We start from the raw sequence: 15,692 nt of genomic DNA, 5'->3' as shown, positions 1-15,692 counted from the left end.
AGAGACAGTAAGACAGTGGGAACGATTCTCCATATCTTGCTGGGTGTTTTGCTGGAGCTGACAGTCATGGTTTTCTAATGAATATATAAGATAGTTTTTAAATAATCCCCTTTTACCCGCTTTAGTATTTCATGACTTTGCGATGAGTCAGAGAGGGAAAGCGAGTCTATGCGGTAAAGCCTGCAGCACTGTGAGAACACTCTCCTTACTTTTTTCTCTGTCTCTCTCTCTCTGCTCATCATGTGTTCATCTCCAGCACAGTGAAACAGGGCTAAACAAGGTTAAAGAGAAGGTCAAACACACATGGACACAGTTAATCTAATTCCTGTCATTCCAGCCACATGAGGCACGGCTCATCCAGGAGAGACTCAATTATCTTTGTTAGTGAAATACATTGTATCTTCTGCGTCTGTGGTTATTCTCCATTAGTATGTGAGTACAATTAAGGTGATGTTATGTGACTGACGACAGATCAACAGGGCAATTGAGCCCTTCAGGCCATGTGCAGAGCAAAGATTTATTTTAGTACACGTGCTGCCATTCAACACACGATCTCACTCTTTTTCTGATTCTTTACTCCACACAGTTTTTGCTCCTTCTGATATTTGCTTGTATGATTTTTCACTCTTTTCGTCATCCTCTTGCTATTTATCCATCTTCTAAAAACACCTCTTTCCACTCATTTACATCTGTATTTCTCATTCATGTCTCTCTATCCCACTCTAAATCCATCGTTCCCTTCTTCCGGCATGTTGAGCTTGTGAAGGTCATTTTAGTGTTAGAGATGGAGGGGGGAGGGGACGATGCAGCTGCAGTTTTTGCAACTGCTGTGCTGGGTAACTGTAAGATGGATGGATGGATGGATGGATGGATGGATGGATGGATGGAGCAGGAAAGTAAAAACCAAGAAACAGAAAAGACAGATTCAATTCCACGTTTGTCTGCATCCTGATGAGGACACAGTGCGCTGGAGTGTGCATGCTTGCCTCTCATGATTAACTGTGCTATTATGTGTGCACTAAATCATACTGCTACCATTTGATTTCATTAGTGGTCCATCAAGATGGGGACCCCTTCAAATTACCTTGCTGTTAGCTACAGTGTCTTTATTTGCCTTTTACATGAAGCATGGGGGAGCCAAAGGAAAATGAAAGCCTTTTAACCTCAAAATGACCGTTTGCTGAACTGAGATGAGATGTTTTAGCAATTTCAATGCCAAAAAGCTGCATAAGTAATGGATGACAGTTTCACCACAATGGCTGCTGTAAATCCTAAATGTTTTTGGCTAACTAGCTACTAGTAACAGTGTTACATTGTTTCCAACTGTGATGTTCTCTTATGTTACATACCATTCAGGTTTGGCAGATTCACTTCCCCTCAGTGTTTTTGATGGAGTTTAGGCAGCGTTAGGGTTTTAGATTCTAATGGATTTGGAACATTTTCAACCCCACCCTAGACAAACTTTCCACTCAAAACTAATCTTATTTATGAAATACCTCATTCTGAAGTACTGGATACTCTTGAACATAACTTAAGGAGTGAATGGTTTGGAATAAAATACACCCAATGAAAAGCAAAGTTTAAAAGCTCTGGAAATGGGCTACAAATCATCGACTCCAGATTTACAGTGTCCTGATTCATGACACCACAACCCCTACTGCCTTCTTATGCAAGCTTTATCACATTTTTGAACAGACTGTTTGTTCTTGCCATAGATAGTGCATCGAGGCTCAGACACTACAGTACACACTGTGTATATCTCTCTGATACCAGAAAAGTCTGAATAAATGGCAGTATCTGACATCCTAGGATGAGAATGGGTTGAATTATTACATATAATAAAAGTTACTCTGCACTTTGCAAACAATATTTGCAAACTGGAAAGACTAATTACCACAATAATTAACAATGTCAGAAGACGAAGTGAGTCTTCTGCTTTTTATTCATGGCATATTTAAAGGTGATGTGACCCCGAATTCCTTTTTTCTTACTGCTGTAAAATATGGTGCCACTGAAGTGTTACAATAGATGGAAGACTGTTTGCCTCGAAATGGAATGTAAAATATAGCTATCATGTCAAGAAAGACTGAAGAGCTACAACAAGAAATAACTTTTCAGTTTCATTCAGTCTTGCATTAGTTAGTTCTATGAATACATTTCTTTTTTCAGGTGACAGCAGTATCGAACTGAGGACAGAGAGTCTGCCCTCCAGGCTGTAAACACATGCACACTCTGATAAACAGCTGGAAAAAAAAAAGTGTGTGGATTGTGCCAAAAACTCCTTCCTCTGCCATTGTCAGATATACATCTACCCTTCTCTCCTTTTGGCTCAGCAGTAACTGTAGGCGGGTGCAGTATTTTGTAATACCTGAACTTTTCCTTGCCTCAGTGGAAAGTATATGAAAGAAATAGTGTTAAAAGAGTTCTGCAACAAAGCTTAGCCTAAGCTCTATCCCTGCTGCATCAACATGAGGGGAGACGGTTAACAATCTCTGATATTAAATGAATGATAATACAGATTAGGCCCTCTGCAGTGATATGGCATAAAGAAGAGGTTACTTTTGCATGTAAGGTTATGCTTACTGAAAAAATCTAATAGACATTAGCTATAGCCACCCTCCACCCTGCTGTCTGTCAAGCACACTGTGTGAAATGTGTTCTGATTACCTCGGGCACGGGGCTGGGGCAACCCTGGCATTTTCATCTTAATAAAAACAATGATGAGAAAAATATGTTAATCTGTTCAGCCGTGGTTGGCTGAAACAAACTGTGCTCTTTCAAAAAGGCCACATGCTCCTGTGAGTAATCACCTATGGCAACTGAATCCATTTAGCTGTAACCATTATGGCTCTCTATTTGACCCATGCATGTGATGTACAGATTGATATCTGGCTTGCTTGCCATTTGATCACAGAGGTAAATTATCCTTAAGTGTCAGGTTACCATTTACAGGTAACAGCCCAAGGGAAAATCATCCAGTATGAACCATCATTGCCAAGTTGGAATAATCCTGTTCAGTGATGCAAAGTGCTGAAAATGATCAGTTATACATGGGGGACTAATCCCAGTAAACCAGAGCATATCACAAAATGAGCTGAACTGTTTTATAGAAACAGTGTAAACAGTTAGGCTGTTGGATCTCGACCAATAATGGCTGCAAGGGAAGGATTTACTCAGGCGGGTGCACTCTTAACGTGACTAATCATAGAAGAATATATAGTATCATACAAAGACAATATGGAAAAAATTTATGCAGCGCAACCGTTATACTTATTTCCATGAAAACAATAATGGTGAAATACAAATTATCTTCGGGACCATGAACCATGAATATAAAATACCCATAGAGCATTTCAGTTTTAAGCTACAATACAATGCCAAAAGTATTCGCTCGTCTGCCTTCACATGCATATGAACTTAAGTGACATCCCATTCTTAATCCATAGGGTTTAATATGATATCAGTCCACCCTTTGCTGCTACATGTACAACAGCTTCAACTCTTCTGGGAAGACTTTCCACAAGATTTAGGAGTGTGTTTATGGGAATTTTTGTCCATTTTTCTTGAAGCACTTTAGAGAGATAAGACACTGATGTTGGACGAGAAGGCCTGGCTCACTCTGCTCTAATTCATCCCAAAGGTGTTCTTTCAGGTTGAAGTCAGGACTGTGCAGGCCAGTCAAGTTCTTCCACACCGAACTCACTCATCCATGTGTTTATGGACCTTGCTTTGTGCACTGGTGCATAGTCCTGTTGGAACAGGAAGGGGCCATCCCCAAACTGTTCCCACAAAGTTGGGAGCATGACATTGTCCAAAATGTCTTGGTTCCTTTCACTGGAACTAAGGGGCCGAGTTCAACTGCTGAAAAACAACCCTATGAAGTTCCATGAAGCTCCCTACGCACTGTTCTTGAGCTGAAGGCCGTATAACCATATAACGAGATCTGTAGTGACTGACTCTGCAGAAAATTGGCGACCTTTTCACGCTATGTGTTTCAGCATCCGGTGACCCTGCTCTTTGATTTTACGTGACCTACCACTTCATGGCTGAGTTGCTGTCGTTCCCAGTCATTTACACTTTGTTACAATAACACTAACAGTTGACTGTGGAATATTTAGTAGTGAAGTAATTTCACAACTGGACTTGCTGCACAGGTGGCATCCTATCACGGTACCACGCTGGAATTCACTGAGCTCCTGAAAGCGACCCATTCTTTCATAAATGTTTGTAGAAGCAGTCTGCATGCCTAGGTGTTTGGCTTAATACACCTGTGGCTCTGGAAGTGATTGGAACACCTGAATTCAAAGATTTGGATGGGTGAGTGAATACTTTTGGCAATATAGTGTACCTAGGTGAAATTAGGAGGTTTAATTTCTTCCAGAATGGGGGGGTGTATGTATTTTATATGTATTGTATTATGTTTGTAAAATGATGTTTTATACTGCTTTATGATGCATTGCAGGTAGTAAAATATACACTCAGACTGGCACAAATATGCCTGTAGAAATGTTCTTACCCTGCACAAAAAATAAGTATACACAAAACATTGCTAACAGATTCATGAATCGTTCACAGCAGCCAGTATTGTTATTACCATTGTGTGTGTGTGTGTGTGTGTGTGTGTGTGTGTGTGTGTGTGTGTGTGTGTGTGTGTGTGTGTGTGTGTGTGTGTGTGTGTGTTTGTGTGTGTTAGTGATCTAGAATCATTTTAAATCAACAGGCTTTGCTTGCAACTGCCAATCTGAATGCTGCCATACCCACATCGCAAATGTGGAAATTAGAGCTTATGTATTTTCTAAACTGATCTATGATCAATTTACTAGTGTGTGTAAAAATGTCTGGCATTTTTTGTATTCTGTTTTGTTTGCTCTTAGAATTAGTGAAACTTTAATATAAAGGTAAACTAAGTATTATTAATTTTGTTTGTGAAATTTTAGAACTCTAGTAAATGAACCTGTTTACCTATTATTTACTTAATTTAATTACCAACAAAACAGAGCAATTGTGAAGTGGAGGAAAATATCTATTAACTTGTTGGGCAAAAGAATACAATTGTTGATTTTTTTTAAGAATCCATAATCTAAAGCGATGATAAATAAAAATGTCATTCCCACAATGACAGTCATTTAGCTTTTTGTTTGTATGTTTTTTGTTTGTTTTATATTTATATTTTTTTTAGTTAATATTTACCAATCACATTCATACACACCGTTTTGGCACATTTTTAAATGAGGCCCATTGTTTGTTTTTTTTCTTGGCATTTCAAAGTAATCTGTCTACAATTCTACAGTATTATAAAGTAATTCTTATACTTTGGGAAGTGGTAATGGCTGGCAGCTGCCTGCATGGGTAGAAGGAGGTTCTTCTGAAAAAGAATAGGTCAGAGAAGCTCATTTAAAATAGAATAATCAAAAAAATTATTTTTAATTTTAATCTTTATAAACTGAAGTTAGTTCCAGGCTAGTTTTTATGAAGTTGTGCAGCATTGCCCTCCATTAGCTATCTGTGTCATAGTTATTAAAAAAAGCTAAGCTAAAGTATTGACAGAAATCATGTAAGTAATGAGAGATAAAGTAAAAATATTGTGCTGTAATCTGTTTTAATGGTTTTGTGCTAGTAAACACACAGTTTTTCCAAGTTAACGATACATCAAATTAATAATAAATAGCCATCTTCTCGTTTTCCCCAAATGTCCATTTAGAGATGAAGACACAGAAAATGTGAGGGGCTTTTCCTACCTCTGCTCATTCTAACTTTTTTTTGTGTGTGTGTGTGTGTGTACTGTTATTTGTGTACAATATCCTCTGTTTGTATGATGTGCCTGCACAACAACAACCTCGGCCTGCTGTATTTGCTCTAAGACAATAGAAGGCTTAGTCCAATTCTCAGAGTTTAAAAAGACAAAAGTAAAGTTGTTTCAAATGACTCAAAATTAGCAGTGGTCTGTTGTCTATGAGATATACAACAGAACTAAATGTACACAGAGTGAAGATGTTTGCCAGGTTTTAACCCAAGGTCAACAATTCTTCATGCTAAATAGGCTATGTGTTTGTGTAACCATGGCTTCATGTTATTTGTCTTTATGGGTTTTAAAGTGGCTTTGTTAAATATGTTAACATGTCTTTAAGGTGTGGAAATGCTCAAAACATATAAAACATATATGACTCCTATACATGAGTAACACTGTAGGAGGTGAAGGCACAGCTTCAAAAATTACATACAGTGGTTATCAAATTTATTAGACCACCTGTCATAAAAACAAGAAACACAAATATTTTAGAAATCTGCCAAAAAACTTCTTCCAAACTAAAAATGATATTGCTATTTTAGACGCTACCTTCAGTGTAAATGCAGCAATCACGCATGGTATTCCTTCCATTCTGTCCACTCTGGCATGAGCATCAGTGTTGTAAAAAATCACTTTAATAAAAGAAAATATTTGGCTCTGTATGTGTGTGTGTGTGTGTGTGTGTGTGTGTGTGTGTGTGTGTGTGTGTGTGTGTGTGTGTGTGTGTGTGTCGTCATTGTGGCCAATAAACCAAATGACGTCAAAAAAGTATGAGGTATTTGTGTCCCTGATCCTTTTATGGGCAGAGGGGGCATGTGGGTGGGTGACAGGTTGCCACAAGCAGAAATAACAACCTTGTGGCTGAAATATGTCTGCCAGACCAACTTCCTGCTGCGTGTGTGTGTCTGTGCATGTGGGTATGTGTGAGACAGACTGTATTTAGTCATGCTAAGGGGCAGGACAAAGATACAAAAAACAGAAGCAACAGTAAGTGACAGAAGCGGGAGGGCAAGAAAGGAGGGATTAGTCATTATCAAACGGAGAAGTGTAACACACACACACACACATAACAGAACAGAGTCATGTTTCCATCACTTCAGAGAACATTACATTGACTGATATCCTGGAGATTAAGTCAAACCGACTCCTTGCCATGAGTATAGCGATGCTTGCCATTCCTAATATTTAGCCAAACCCTAAACCAAGACTTTACCGTAATATTTACTGATTTATGTTCTGAAGGCTTGTCCCCATAATGGAACTGAACAGCCACAATGTGACTATAAAATCCACACAATATGAGTAATGCAAGTACACACGACCTTCTCAAGTCTCCACTAAAACACATTCTGTTTATCTGTTTGTAGCCCATGAAAACCTATGACCATCTCTGGTGTGCACTGCCTGTGTGCACTGCCTGTGTGTGCGTGCGTGTGTGTGTGTGCGTGCGTGTGTAGCCTACAGGGCAGACATCTTTGTCCTCAGTTCAATAGTCCTGTCACCGGCCCATGAATTATGGAACTGTTTGGAAGTGACAAAGCACAGCTTACAGCCAAGAGACAGTCTCACTGAGTTGCGAGATGTGATGGATGCGTGCAAGTCTGTGCGCGCATATGTGTGTGTATTTATAATTCTGTGTGTGTGTGTTAATCCATTCACTGTGGTCCTGATAAAAAAGACACAGATCATCACTCTCCTCATCTCTGCTTTTCTTCCTCGTCACTGTGCTGCAGCAGTGCTTCCATCACGATCTCTCGTTTCTACCTTTTTCTAACATGCAGCTGCCACAATAAAACAAACTGCGGCTTGAAGGTTTGAGGGTTTTTTTTTTTTTTTAATGAGCAGCAGGCACAGTTGTCCTGGTGAGGCTGTCTCTACTTGTTATTATTCTCCTCTACACTAGTGGAAAACTGGGTTTGTACTTTGTATATTTTTCATAGCCGTGGAGCTTCTCTTTTATATGTCTGCAAAGTGGATATCTGGGTCCTGTTGCTTGCTGAAGACCATGTGACTGAAGTACTAAATAAATGGGTCATGTCACATAAGGTAAACTGCAGATGTCATTTTTGGAAGCAGATTGTTTCTTTTCTAAAGCAAAACTGTGTCACATCAGGTTGCTATAGCAACGCAGGTAGATATAATTCAGAGAGGACTCTCTAAAATATTAATAAGGAGATGTGGATACAGATTTGTCTGTCTCTTATCAAAGACCTGATTGACAAAAGCAATGAATAGATACTTTTTTCATATTTATTATGTAAGAATAACCTTGAATTTGATAAATGTGAAAATGACCATGTCTAGTGGATATAACAGAATCAAAAAATTCATAAATTTATATAAGAGTCCAATTATTGATGCTAAATCCCTCACATTTTGAGCATGTAGTCATGATGAACTGTTACAAAAGGTTAATATTTTTTAATATAGATTATGTACTTAGTCCTCGGAACAGAAATGTTGTAGGAGAAGCTTTGCTCCGATGGCAATTTGAAACAGGAAACCTGGTTTTAAACTTTCTGTTTCTTGTGAAAACTTTGGAATGAAAATATAACTACATCACAAAAAGAGCCAGGAGCCCTAATAAGCAGAACACACATACACTCACAGATACTTGCGCGCGCACACACACACACACACACACACACACACACACACACACACACACACACACACACACACACACACACACACACACACACACACACACACACACACACACACACGCACATAGCGTCTCGGGCATAAACTGAGTGTGTTCCCTGAAATGCCCTGAAGTTGTTATCTTAAAGTGGCATCCTGGAGCTTTAGGGTGGGCGGGTGCGTGACTTGTGGAGCAGATTTAGAGTGTCCCTAAAGAGTACTAAACACACACACACACACACACACACACACGAATAGTGAACAGGCATGAAGACAGAAGATTTTCTAAATGCCAGTTAATACATACAGTATGTTGGTACAGACACACCCATAAACTCTCTGTGAAAAATATGCAAACATAAGCAGTTATAAATATTACATACTGTGCTGTAATTAAGAAACAGTCAGGGATTTTTTTTTTCTTCATCATTTTTCATTTTTCATCTATTTCCTGGAGGAAAACATGGTTTGATATGTAATAATGGAAATCAAATCCCAAACACATATATAATCTTTATCTAATGTTTATTGGACATTTTTTTCTTGTGTTTGATAGGTAATAATTTACGTGTAGTCAGCTGGAGATAAAATGCCAGAGTTTCCTGGCTGGAAGGTTGTGGTTACAGTGATGTGTGTAACAGACTAGCATGCATCAAGGATATCCTCTTTCTTTGATTATTTTGGGAATGTGTTTTCCCCAGTGCTCAGCTGGAAGTCCTCAGTTCACTATCCTCTTCTTAGTCAGAATTCCCTGTTTTTATAGCTCTAATGTTCTAGAACCATCCATAAAACCCACTCAGGTTGAACCTGAGGCCGGCACAATAATAGCCTCATGAGGTGGAGCAGTAAATGGAACTGAAAAGTGGAGAGGAGAAATGTATGCACCTTTCTCTGCTGGAGTGGAAAACATTGACCTGAGTCTAAATCATTGACGAAAAGCGAGGGAAAAGAACTTAAAGAGATACTCACGGAGCATCCTGCTGATTTTTCACAGCAATATAAGAAATCTGCAGATGAAATGTAGACAACAGATTGATTCTTATAGTGGCTGAAAAACATTTTCCTTCCCTGAATATTTTTAAGATACTCCCTGCCGTAATACACAGCCTTTTAAAGTGCTGTTACTTTGACCTCATGAGCTGGCTTTCTTTAAACAATGTTCACTTTTAGTGGTTCCTGTTACTTTAAAATGCAAAGCAGTGGGATAATTTTACCCAGAGAAATTAACCTTTTAACCTTATTTTTTTTTATTAATCAAATAAGTGGGAAAACTTTAACGGAACAATCTTATCTGGTTTTAATATAAGGAGGAGATCAGCAATTACAAGGACATTAAATCAAGTATTGGGTACAATTACAGTGATGAATTAATTAAAATTCAACCTCATATTTATAAAGGAGTGCCAGGATTAAACAGAACACTTAGGAAGCCTAAGTAGGAAAAAATATTTTGCTTTATTTAACCTTGATTTAGTCGTGCTTAACTTTAATGCCACTCAGGTACACAAATACTACTACAGTCACGGTAAACAGAAAGGACACCCTCTGTTCATTCTAAGGTTTTACATAACAAGACATAATAAAAATAATCTGGTCCTTAGCTGATCTTAAAATTTATAAAATACAACCTCAGATGAACTCCCACACATGACATATTACACTGTATATTTATTTATTTAATAAAAACTAAGGCAAAATGCAGAAACAGTGTGTGAAAAACTTCCGTATATCCATACTGTTTCCATAGGAATTAAGAGGGTAAGTAGCAGCCAGGTCCTGCTAATCATATACACCTGATTAAGAGTATTTGATTAGCAGCACATGTGCAAATATGCTGGTCTAGAGCATCGTTAACATGATGCCAGGGAGGAAAAACAAAATCGATGATCTTAAAGAAGCAACTGTTGCTGCCCTTCTATCTGAGATGGATTATGAGGTCATTTCCAAACAATTTGAAGTACATCATTCTCCAGTGAGAAAGATTTTTCACAAGTGGAAAACGTTCAAGATAGTTGCCAATCTTCCCAGGAGTAGACGTCCCAGCAAATTCCTCCCCAAGGTCAGACTGTCCAACGTTCAGAAAAACTAGCTATTAAGGTATTATTTATAACCTTCACTGGAGCAGTAATGGTACTATGCTGCTCCATACACTCACAATTTATGACCTACACAGTTTACAAAATACAAAATCTTGACAGGTTCAGCTGGGAGAGCATTATGCTCTGTTGTCAACAAGTTTTTTTTAAAAAGAGGCGACATCAAAACAACTGCCACCAAAGCAGCTCTGACCCACAGAAGCTCAAAGGTGCCCTGTGGTATCAGGCAGTAAGGTGTTAGCAGAGCAGAACCCACAGATGCTCAATCTGATTAACATATGGGTGCTCATTGTAAATGCTTTCAATATGGCAATATATCATATCAATTCCTTTTGCATGGTAGCAGTATACTGATGTACTGTGCATTCTGACACCTTTCAGAGCCAGCATATGTGCTACAGTACCTCTTCAGTGGGACTCTACCACACAGTATAGTCCATGTTTCACATGCACAGTGAGCCTGTGGGGGGGGGTATAACCCCGTTGCTGGTTTACCATTTCTTCTTTCTTGTTCCGCTTCTGGTAGGTGCTAACCACAGCATATAGAAATATCACACATGACCTGTTGTTTTGAAGAAGCTGTGACTCATTCATCTTGCTCAGATAATTAAGCTTGCATTACAGCACCCTTCAGAAGATATTGCCATTCACTTTACCTGTCATATTTTAGCCCTCGTGGACACATAAAAAAGAAATTGGGGACAGCAGGTTGTGACTAAAATAAAAATAAGAGAAGCCAGGGAGTAATTAGTGTTATAGGTTTTGGTGCAGAACAAAAACATTTGTTTTGTATTAGTTCTCATTTTTTGTTGTTAACCTGGTTCTTGTTTTCATTTCTAAATCCTGGGATCTTTCAGACCTGTTTGGCTTGATGAATGCTCAGACTAAATAGGATTTGCATGTAAAAACTCCTTTAGGTGTTTCTCACAGGTGTCAGCACCCAGCAGTATATGGCACTTGTAAAGCACCGTGTAATCCAGCACACATCACTGGGACAGTGCTACAGTTTTTTTTTTTCACACAGGTCAAGTTGTCTTCAGCCTCAGCACTTCATTTCCCTTCATTAGGCCGACTCTCTGTAAAGCTGTCCTCAAGGATTTGACATCCATTCTAATTTGTTACACTTTGAAGTCTGATTAATTCAAATTATTGAAGGAAAAGGAAAGGAAAGCTGAGAACACAAGAAGCAGTGCAAAGAAGTGGCGCGTACAGATATCTTACAGAACAGTGAAGAGAGGTAGCAGAGTAATCTAAATACAGCAGGTTTTAAACAATCCTGATTTCAGAAAGGTTGATAATCTTTTTCAGCTAAAGAGACCAGCAACTGACTCTGTGTGTGAAATTATCTTTGGCATGGCTATATCATATCCAAAAGTAAATGTGATATATTAAAGCAACAGCATTTAAATTATAGTCACAACTACTTGTGTGGAGCCTGGTTTATCTGACAGATTGGGAGCTGTTCTACTGACAACCAGGGCAACTCAGTAATATTTTGAACTAACTGCATTACATCGGAAATGGAGAACTGCGACTGGCTGAGTTTCTAATAACAGGCTGACAAGTGTATTTTGAGTACAACTACACTGAACAGAGGATGATAGCAGTGAAATTAAGCATGAACCTGGCCATTGTTGAGTCACATCCATCATTACAAAGAAGAAAGTGCAAAGACAGTTTTACTACGCTGTTAGGAGCTGGAAATAATGAACAGTTCAGCCACAGGCCTTAAAACTGAATGATGAATTTAGAGATTCAAATAAGTTCATCCTTTTAGCAATGAGACTGGAGGCCTATGGTGCAGACTGACAAGAGATTCACCTGAGTCATATTTGATTGCATTTTGGAAAAGGCTGCAGTACAAAATTGTTGCTAAAATATGCAGATTTTTTGGTATTTTGGTAGTTTATTGTTAGCAGCAATTTCACACAGGGTGTTCTCCATGTCTGACTGCACTTAGTGACCAAATTGGCCCACACATCCATCACAATAAAACTGAACACCATTCAAACAATATAACTGGCATGAATGAGTCATAATCAAGTAAATGTGGCACAAAAATAGCACAAAAATAGCATAATGGAGCATAATGGAGCATAATGGAGCGATAGTTCAACAAATTTACTAAAGAAAAACTTTTACTTTTACTTGCTAAGTTTGATTATGATATATAATTGTGCACTTTGCTGCCCCTTATTGGTGACGCCACATGTTGTATCAGCAATTGTATCAGTATGGTAAGTAATTCAGAGATAGCTGTATATAAAAGATGGACATAACCTCCAAGTCTTAAAAAAATGAAGCCAGTGTAGAAATTAATTCTAATTCCCAGCAGAGAACAACTCATCTGTCATCAAGAGGAAGTCAAATAGTAGAGATGTGCATGAGAAAACAACCCTACTGCTCACTCTCCTCACCTTCCTTGAGTTTATGGTCTCAATCGCTATTTTTAGTCTTAAATCATAAAACATGATATTCATTTTGTAGTGTAAAAGTAGTTTTTCTTTAGTGTGTGTATATAGTATAGTATGTAGTCTATGGTGAGAATATGACTTCTGTGGTTAAACTGATAATGATTTGCATTGCTTGGTGCATAAATCATGAGTTTCTGTTGCAAAAAAAGTTGTTGCAAAATGTTTTTAAGCTTGGCTGAGGTGGAAAAGTTGTCATAATGGAAAAAGCAAATGTGACTCTGCAGTGGAAATGGACAAATGACATACATAAAGTGATTTAATCTGCTAAAGCTTCTGTTCCAGTGGAGAAACAAAAGCCAGCAGTCGTGTGCACAGACGAGGAAACCGACTTTCCTTTTAACTGGCACTCCTTCAGTGATGTTAATGAGGAGGCATCCCACCGAAGAATTAGAGCCTATAAAATTGCATTTAATGTGCTGATTATCTCCATTTTGTCTACATCTATATTTAATAGTTGTGTTATATCATGTTTAATGTTAACTGACTAAAGCAAAAATATATATTTATTTTAGGAGATAACTATACAGACATGCTGTCAAATACAACTAATAAGTGACACTTGAAGTATAAAACTGCCTTTATATGATTATTTTTAACTTCCAGACATGGTAACGTGAGAATATCCAACTTCAAAGAGTGAAAAGTTTTAGCTTGCTTTAGGCTGCACTAGTGTTTAGCACTCTCAGGCTTAACACAGCTGTATGTGCTCACTGCTGTGGCCATCAGCACAAACCTGGACAAAAAGGTGTACTCCACTATCTTTGACTTGGTTGGGTAACACTTAATATTTATACAATATTATATTAAGCAATAGTAAGGTATTAGTTAATTTTTAAAGTAAATTTTTAAAGCATTGCTTCAACTTTGTGCATCACTGGTAAACACAGATAAAAATGGATTAGGCTTGCTTAATAAGCTCATATATAACATTTAATTCTTGTAATTTATAAATGATGGATTAACAATTTCTAAATAAAGTATATCAAGTATAAATATAGTTCATTTAAGAGCTGTTAATGACTCATGTCATTGTTTAGAAAGTCTAAGTAAATGATTAACAACATATTTAGATGCACATTTATAATAATAATAATAATGCATTAGTCTTATATAGCCCTTTTCTAGACACTCAAAGACGCTTTACAATTTCATGCACTATTCATTCACACCTCAATCATACCTGGTTGGTGGTAAGCTACTAACGTAGCCATAGCTGCCCTGGGGCAGTCTGACAGAGGCGTGGCTGCCAATTTGCGCGGCTGCCAATTTGCACCTACGGCCCCTCCGACCACCACCAAACACACAACCACATTCACACTTAGGCAATCTGTAAATTTATACATTTACAGATTATGAAATGAGCTAGCTGTGAGTGAGAGATTTTTTTAACTGCTTATTTCATATTGTAATTCATGGCTAATTTAGGCAGTTACTAATTGTTAAGTATTATCACAAAAAGTGTAAATGCCACAAAAAGTATCTATAATAAACTGATACAAGATACTTTATGCTGCGCCCTTATCATACGGGGTAACCTGATAATGCAGGAACATGTCTCTGGGATGTTTAAGAGTTTGTAATTTCTTTAGTTTGTTTCTCCTGTCAGTATACATGTTATATATGAACTTATTAAACAAGACTGAATCGTTTATACCCATGTTTATAAGTGACGTAATAAGGAGTAATGCTTTAAAAGTGATGAAGTATTAATACCTTACTAATTCTTAATAGTAAGTATTTACTATGAAGTGTTACCACCCGGTTTAGCAGATATCAGCTCTTGTACATGCTGCTACATACAAACTGCCTCAGAGCTCCCTGGATTCACCTGTGGTGCACCACATCCAGGCTGCCGTGTTAAAACATTCTGTTGCTGCTTTCTGCATTCTGATTTAATGTCTAAGAATTATTGCTATCATGATAAAGTTGATATTCCATTTGCAAGGTGTGCAGTAGGAGTGACAGATGGGTTCAAGGTGGGGGTGGGATTATATCAGGGATCAGCCTTGAACCTCCTCGTGTTTGCAATGGTAATGGACAGGTTGACAAATGAGGTTAGACACCAGTCTCTGTGGACTATGATTTTCAAAGTGAACTGTAATTAGAATAGGGAGCAGGTGGAAGAGAGCCGGGGGAGATGGAGGTATCCACTGGCAAGAAGAGGAATGAGAGTCAGTGAAAGCAAGAAAGAATGTGTGTGAATGAGAGTTAGGGAGGTGGAAAAGTGTAAAGAGTAGATGTATTAAAAGCAAAGGAGTTTCAATAACTCGTGTCAACCATCCAAAATGCACAAGAGAGGTGAAGGGTGCAGGCAGGGTGGAGTGGGTAGATACAAGCGTCAGGTTTGATTTGGGACAGGAAAGCAGCAAGATGTGCTGTGGAGACCCTGAAAGGGACCACCAGAAGATAAAGGAAAAATACATGCAACAAATCACAGCAAGTTCAGTAAAACAATTTCATAGGTCATCTGCTTTGGCATATAGCTTACACTTTTCAGAATGTAGCACCCAAACTGCTCGGGACTAGTCAGTTTAACAGGTTTTGTCAGAATTGGAAGTCTAAAGAACATCTGAATGTTGACAACCTCCCTCCCCTGTGAAAGTTATTGTGCTCGCCTTGGAAAGTGATGAGGTTCTCTTCATTTTGGGCCACGTGCAGGTACATTAATTCAGGGTTACTAATAATCACACT

Source organism: Archocentrus centrarchus, chromosome 21, assembly GCF_007364275.1.
Source record: "Archocentrus centrarchus isolate MPI-CPG fArcCen1 chromosome 21, fArcCen1, whole genome shotgun sequence".
NCBI lineage: Eukaryota > Metazoa > Chordata > Actinopteri > Cichliformes > Cichlidae > Archocentrus > Archocentrus centrarchus.
Note: the sequence above shows the minus strand (reverse complement) of the source record.